Source organism: Bubalus kerabau, chromosome 19 (assembly GCF_029407905.1).
Source record: "Bubalus kerabau isolate K-KA32 ecotype Philippines breed swamp buffalo chromosome 19, PCC_UOA_SB_1v2, whole genome shotgun sequence".
Lineage (NCBI taxonomy): Eukaryota > Metazoa > Chordata > Mammalia > Artiodactyla > Bovidae > Bubalus > Bubalus kerabau.
In genome coordinates, this window is record NC_073642.1 from 34,626,798 (window position 1) to 34,635,000 (window position 8,203).

General features: G+C 40.1%; 1 pseudogene; it reads right to left on the reverse strand.

Moving 5' to 3' along the window:
- Positions 1-1,822: 1,822 nt before the first annotated feature.
- The window catches only part of LOC129633916 (protein SET-like), a 35,285-nt pseudogene continuing 28,904 nt past the window's right edge, over positions 1,823-8,203 (reverse strand).

Genomic DNA, 8,203 nt, shown 5'->3' on the forward strand with positions numbered 1-8,203 from the left:
GGCCAGCTGGTAACAACAGCAGCTAGAATTATCCCAGAAGGAGAGAGGATCCTATTGTGAGAGGAGGAACACTGAGGACAGGTCTGAGGCCTGGTGGATCAGAGCACTGGCAACTGGGTGATTGAAGCATTTGTGAAAATTGATGATATAAGTCACAAAAGAAAAATCTCAATTTTCTTTAAAGAGAGCAATGATATAAATAACAAATTTACTGAGATTTTAAGAAAATCTCAATGAAAAAGAACAGTGATATAAATAGAATTCTCCAATCACAATGCAATAAAAGTATTAATCACAAAGGAATATTTCACCTAGAAAATTTTAAAACTCTGTACCAAGCAACTCTTGGGTTAATAAAATAATACAAACCAAAATTGCAGAATTTTATGAAATAGCAGTAACGGAAACACAGTTTATCCGAATTTATGTAATACTGCAAAAGTAAGTTAGGAGAGAATGTATTACACTAGATAGCTAAGTAAAATTAAAATCAATTTAAAGGCTAAAAAAAAATGCAAAGCAAACCAAAAGAAAGCAGAATGAAGGAACTATTAAAGATATAAGCAGAAATTAATAAGTTAGAAAACAGAAAAAGAAACTAAAAGGAATAAATAAATCTAAATGCTGGTTCTCAGGAAAAAAAGTCAACTCAACAAATTACTAGCTAATCTAACCAGGATAAAAAAAAGAGAGAGAGAGAAAAGGCATAAATACGCAAGATAAGAAATGACGAGGAGGAAATAGCCATTGAAACAGAAGAATTAAAAATTTTAAAAACACATTTAGTTTTATTGTAACAAAGCAACTTGTACACTTTTAACATTTAAAACTGAGCATCATTTTTACTTTTCAGTGAAGCAAAAAGAAACATTTAAAAATATACAGGAACAAAATTACAATAGGGAATGTCAACTGCATCTAATTTCCTACAGGTCCTGCTGATTCTCCCATTTAGTGGCAGGGCTCAAGTCATTAGGCGAGAATTTTGTTTTAAAAGGGGGGCTTCCTTGGTAGCTCAGCTGGTAAAGAATCTACCTGCAATGCAGGAGACCTGGGTTTGATCCTTGAATTGGGAGAATCCCCTGGAGAAGGGAAAGGTTACCCACTCCAGTATTCTGGCCTGGAGAATTCCTTGGACTGTATAGTCCATGGGGTCGCAAAGAGTAGGACACAACTGAACGACTTTCACTTTTTTGTTTTAAAAGTGTCATCTTAAACTGAAAGTACATCTGTAAAACATCACAATTTAACATGCCAGAGGAGTAGCCATGTTGTCAAAATACTCACTTAACCCACCCAAACATCTCAAACCCACCTTTTGCTGACCTTCTGTAACCCCATTTTTAAAAAGTTTTTTTTCTTTTTTAAAAAAGAGAAAGTAGACAGATAAGTATTGGTAAATGCTAACTGTCCATATTCACATAGAGACACAATGTAATCTCTGAGCACAACATGCAGAGAAAGGAGGGGGAAAGGCTAGAATTCTATGCACTATCACAGAGAGGCCTAGGACCCTCCAGCTTCCAGCAGAGCTAAGGGAGCAGAAGGTTTTTCTTTTTTCCCACAGAGCGTGGTGGTATTGATTCTATAGCCTTTGTTGTGACAGGAAGGGATAAAAATGAATTTGGAATAGAAAGGGGTAGAAATTCCTTTCCCATTGAACTCTGCTCAAGGTATTCCCAAAGAAGTTGTGAACCTTGGTATAAAAAGAAAAGAGACCTTAAAAACAGGGTGACTGAGCACAGGAGAAGAAAAAAAAAAAAAAAAGACTGCAACTTGCTCCCAGGGAAATTTAAAAAGGTTGGAATCCATCCATGTCCCATTAGTCCTCATCTCCTTCATCTTCCTCCGCCTCATCTTTTTCACTTTCATCCTAATCTCCCTCATCAGTATCTTCCAATCCTTCTTCCTCTTCATTGTCACCATCATCTTCTCCTTCCCCTTCATCATCCATGTCAGGAAACAAGTATCACGGTAATGGACTTGGCCAAATACCATCTTTGATGACCTCTCCTAACTCATCTGCACCTGCATCAGAATGAGCAATAAACCAGGTGAAGAAGCTCTCCGGTTCCTCATGCTGTCTCTTCCTGCTGGCTTTATTATGCATTTGACTTGATCATTTAGTGAAATCCTTTCTGGATTTCCACTTGATTTCAGTGGATTTCGAAGATAGATCACCACTCTCATGTAGATGAAAGTTTTTGGAGACAACTTTATTTTCAAAGTAAGTGAAAATAATTTTCTATTTTCATTAAGATAAAAATCTATTCTGTAACCTGATTTAATATCTTCAAATTCCTGATTTAATATCTTCAAAATAAGTCTCAATGCTTGTCAAATAAGGCAGCGCTTCTTCATCTTCCTTCCCAAGCAGTGCAGACGCTTGCGGATGGTTAACAAATGTTGTTACCCCCAAATTTGGTATTTTGGCAATCAATTACAACTTCTGAAAAAATTATTGGCGGAATTTGTTATATTTCTGTTCTACTTTCAAAATCTCCTCACTGGCTTGTTCGTTAAGTCTGTCTATTTCATTTTGTACCCCATCAATATGTTCAGTTGCTTCTTGCCGTTCTTTTTCTTCCTTCAGCAAGTTCGGAGGAGACGTCAAGTTCGGAGGAGACGTTTTGTCTGGCCTGGAGGCAGGAGTCAGTTTTGGTTTCTTTGGTTTTTTTGTGTGGGATAGAAGTGGAGACTGGTGTTTGGGGGCCGTGCTGGGAAAAAAAACAAGAATCAATCCAGGGGAAGAGGCCCATAACATGAGCTCTGAGAACTAAGCCTGCCCCAGCAGACAGAGGTTTAAATACCTAAAAATCTTAGGAAGCTACTTTTCACAAGTCTAGAACAAACACATTTGAAAATGTAGCATAAATAGACAACTTCCTAGGAAAATATTATTTGCCAAAATTTACCCTAATAAACATTAAAAATTTAAATAAAATAAATAATTACTCTTCAAGAATTCACAGGGCCCAGAAGAATTCATAGGCGAACACATCAAATCTTCAAAGCTACTTAAGAAGTTTCAGAGCATAGAAAGAGAAATTCCCACATTATTTTTATTTCTTTAAATTTCGCCCACATTATTTTTAAATAGCCACATGCAATTTAAAGAAATCAAGAGGGAGAAGTAATCTTTGATATTTATTCAAATATTCACCATTTCTGATACTCTTCACTATTTCCTGAAGATTCAACTTCCCATTTAGTTCCAGGCAAGAAAAGGAGAAATAAGTAAAAAGGGGAGAAGTGGTGATACTTATAACCAGAAAGCAAAGCTTTTCCAGATATCTTTGGCAGAGTTTGCTTAAGTCTCAATGGCTGGAAAACTCTGGTGTCATTTTTAGCTGGCATATGGCTTTTCTAAACAAATTAAGAGTTCTAATGGTAAAGAAGACATGGAAAATGCTTGTTGGGTAAAAAGAAAGCAGTAACTCCCACAGCCCACCCTTTTGGCTATCTATCCTCCCAAATATAGAACATACTCCCTCCCTAATGAAGACAGTTCTGAGGTCTCACTCAGACACTGCATCCATCCCAAAAGCCAGAATCTCTAGTTAGTTGGCAGTTTCTACATTTAGCCCTGGTGTGAATCCTCATACCAAGTCCAGTAACCCATGAACTAAAAGCCAAGTTATCTTCCCCCAACATGTCCATATATAATAATGGAGAAGAAAAGGGAAGAATGGGGAATTTATCAAAGCTATTGAGACTATCAGGTCTATGGCAAATACCAAATTCTGCTAGATAGGAAAAGCCTCCTTTGATAGTAATTTCCTTGCTCAGACAACCTATTCCCTGAAAAGAACTTTATCAATTGTGCTTCATAGTCCAAGTTTCATCTTTTTTAAAAGTAGACATCTTGTTTTTAAAAAGTATTTATTCATTTGGCTGCAGTGGATCTTAGTGGCAGCACTCAAGACCTTTGGTCTTTGCTATGGCACACGGGACCCCTAGTTGCAGCATGCAAACTCTTAGCAGTGGTGTGTGGAATCTAGTTCCCTGACCATGGATTGAACCCAGGCCCCCTGCACTGGGAGTGCCGAGTCTTAGCCACTGGACCACCAGGGAAGTCCCTCCATCTTCTTTAGAATGACTTCTTATGCATTATCCTCTTGAACCATATTTGAAGTAAATTTTGGGGAGGATGCCCTTTCTGTTGTGTGTGTTCGGGGAACTTGGGTTGAAAAATGATAAAGTTTTGCTGGTCAGATCCTTAAATTTTCATTTTTGGTGATATGATTCCCTCAAACATGTTGTAGGCTTCCAGTCTATTTACCTCTTCTTCAATCCTTTGTGTGAGTAACCACAGCTGAAGCTCCTGTAAGGTCACAGTCCATGGACCTAAACATCGTCCTCTATTATCTGTTGGCCTCTGTGTTCTGCTTATTCTTCTGGCCTTCAACTTAATGCTCACTGACATGAGACAATTGGAAACAAAGGGCTCTAGCTGAAGAGAATACTTTGCAGACACCCCACCCCCACCCCCTGCTTTTTCGGTTGAGTGGTGATTCTTTTTTTTTTTTTTAGTTAATTTTAATTGGAGTATAGTTGCTTTTTAATGTTGCATTAGTTTCTGCTGTACAGCAAAGTGAGTCAATTACATGTATGCATATACCCTCTTTTTTAGATTTCCTTCCCATTTAGGTCACCACAGGTCATTGAGGAGAGTTCCCAGTGCTATAGAGTAGGTTCTCATTCGTCATCTATTTTATACATACTAGTGTGTAGAAGTCAATCCCAGTCTCCAAATTTATCCCATCACCTCCTTCCCTCTTGATATCCATAAATTTGTTCTTTACATCTATGCTTTGCAACTAAGTTCTTCTGTACCATTTTTCTAGATTCAACATATAAGTGACATTATACAATGTTTGTTTTTCTCTTTCTGACTTCATTCTGTATGACAGTCACTAGATCTATCCACCTCTCTGGAAATGGCATTATTTCATTCCTTTTTAGTCCTGAGTAATATTCCATTGTATATATGTACCACATCTTCTTTAGCCATTCCTCTGTTGATGGATATTTAGATTTTTTCTAAAAAATTTATTGGAGTATAGTTGCTTTACAATGTGTTAGTTTCTGCTGTAAAGTGAAACAGTTATATGTATATACATATCCACTCTTGTATGGATTTTCTTCTCACTTAGGTCACCATAGAGCATTGAGTCGGAGAAGGCAATGGCAACCCACTCCAGTACTCTTGCCTGGAAAATCCCATGGACAGAGCAGCCTGGCAGGCTGCAGTCCATGGGATCGCTAAGAGTCAGACACGACTGAGTGACTTCACTTTCACTTTTCACTTTCATGCACTGGAGAAGGAAATGGCAACCCACTCCAGTGTTCTTGCCTACAGAATCCCAGGGACGGTGGAGCCTTGGTGGGCCGCTGTCTATGGGGTCGCACAGGTTGGACACAACTGAAGCGACTTAGCAGCAGCAGCAGAGCATTGAGTAGAGCTCCCTGTGCTATTCAGTAGGTTCTTACTAGTTATCTATTTTAAGCACGTGTGTGTTAGTTGCTCAGTTGTGTCTGACTCTTTGCTATCCCATGGACTGTAGTCTGCCAGGCTCCTCTGCCCATGAAATTCTCCAGGCAAGAATAGTGGAGTGGATTTCCATTTCTTTCTCCAAGGGATCTTACCGACCCAGGGATCAAATCCGGGTCTACTGCATTGCAGGCAAATTCTTTACCATCTGAGCCACCAGGGAAGCCCATTTTATGCATAGTACTATATGTATGTCAATCCCAATCTCCTGTGGAGCAGTGATTTTTAAAGGAAGGTGCTTAGGAAAGGCCCAGGACACCAGTCTCATCTTCTTAGCTATTGCTTAGGCCACATTCCTATTTGAAGAACAGATGCAATGATCTTTTTCAGCTTTGCAAATCTCCGAGTTATAGAATCATCAAATTATCCCAATAGGTCAGATTATCCCAAATTATGGGATCTCAAAGGAGATAGCAGGTCCTAAGCAGAGTCTTCCTTAGTGAAGTGGTATTTCCTTCTTTTTTTTTCTTCAACCTGGATAAAACTAGCTCATTGGTCTCCTTCAGGACTTTGTTGAAAATGGAATGAAGTTACCAGCATGTGCCAACATTCTGAATCATTCCAGCTATTTCCCCTAACACAACAGAATAGGTTGGCATGTGGGGTATCTCCCATAGAAGAGCAAATTGACCATGTGTTCCACCACTGCACAGCAAAGTCATTGGAATTCCAGTCTGCAATGCATGTACCCTCCCAGCCCAAAAGCTCATCTCTCCCACTCAACAAAGTTCACGTTTCGGATTATGTTACTTGCAGTATCCCACTTCAGGGTACTGAATTCTCTGAGTGATAGAACTGTATTTGGCTGTGTTTAGAAACCCAACAAAGTGGCCAAATCCATATGAGGTTTACTTTTCTCCTATTACAAGGAGTCTGAGACAGGCAGTCTGGGAACTGATGCAGCTGCTCAAGGAATCAGGCTCCTTCTCTCCTTTTCTGCCATCCTTAAAAGTGAACACATCAGTCGCTCAGTTGCATCAGACTCAGACCTCATGGACTGTAGCCTGCCAGGCCTTTCTGTCCATGGAATTCTCCAGGCAAGAATACCAGAGTGGGCAGACCTTCCCTTCTCCAGGGGATCTTCCTGATCCAGGGCTCAAACCTAGGTCTCCTGCATTGCAGGTAAATTCTTTACCATCTGAGCCACCAGGGAGTCCTGCCATCCTTGGTGTGTGTCTTTCTGTTGCAAGGTCAAAAGTTGGCTGTCTCTCTTCTGGATATTGTGTCTGCATGGAAGACAGGAAGAAGGGGGTTGGGAAAGGCAGAATGCATGTGCCAGTTGAATCTTCCCTCTTTAAAAAAAATTCAGGAAATAAATCACTTTTCCAGAAGCACTACCCAGGGACTTTCAGTAGTATCTTCTTGGCTATAGCCACCCTTAGCTCCAGGGGAGTAAGGGAGATAAATATTTTTAAACTATGACTAAAAAGAGGGTTCTATTAGTAAAGAAGAAGAGGATACTTGATACTGGACAGTAATTAGATCTGCCAAACCAATATGAACTGTTTAACACAAGAAAAGGGATATCTTGGCTCAAGGATCTGAAAAGTCGAGGCTGCACCTGCTTGATTCAGTGGCTTAAGAAATCACAAGGAATCCAGTTGCTCTCTGCTCTCCACCCTGCCTTCCTCCATATCAAAATAACCTGAGGCTGACTCCCCTTGTGGTCCTCAGACAACTTGCAAGGTTACAAGCTTTTTCATTTATGCCCAGTGGGTAATACAGAGTATTGGAACTGGACAGGATATGACTTTGGACTAGACCTCCCTGTCCCCAGCCAATGCTCAGATGAACACTGACCATGTCCCTTTAGAGACTCCCCTTTTTTCAGTCTTTCCTGTGCTGATTAATTCCCTTTCTGATTGACTCCTTCTTCTCTGGATACACTGAGGACATTTTTTGGCCGTCTTCATATACATCAGCATTCTGATTTTCACATTAATTTCTGACTCACTGTGTCAGCTAAAGCTCTTTTCTGAGCCCATGTGGCTGAGAACCAGACCCTGAAGTCCTGGTGTTTTTAGGATACCAGATGACTCACTGTGAGCCTACTAGCTACCAGCCAGTGGCTTTTCCTTGAAGATCCCACATTGTCATATTGTTGATAAGGCTGGGGTTGAGCTGATGCAAAGTTCTTTTTCCGGAGAAGGCAATGGCACCCCACTCCAGTACTCTTGCCTGGAAAATCCCATGGACGGAGGAGCCTGGTAGGCTGCAGTCCATGGAGTCGCACAGAGTCGGACATGACTGAAGTGACTTAGCAGCAGCAGCAGCAGCAAAGTTCTTTTTCATTTTTAGGACCTATTTCTGTGAGGACTCATTACCTGCATAGCTACCCTTTTAATTCTACAGTAGAAGAGTCTGAAGTACAAGCTTGAATCATACATGAACAGATATTTCACACAAAATTCAAATCGAAGATGTACTCCTGCTCATAAGTCACAAGGGATGTGTAAATTAAAATCAAAATGAGATATTACTACATACCCAAGGCTAAAATGAAAAAGACTTGACCATACCCAGTGCTGGCAAGGATGTGAAAAAAGTAGGACACATACATTTCGCTGGAAGTGTGAAGTCAAGTGGGCCTTGGGGAGCATTACTATGAACAAAGCTAGTGGAGATGATGGAATTCCAGCTGAGCAACTT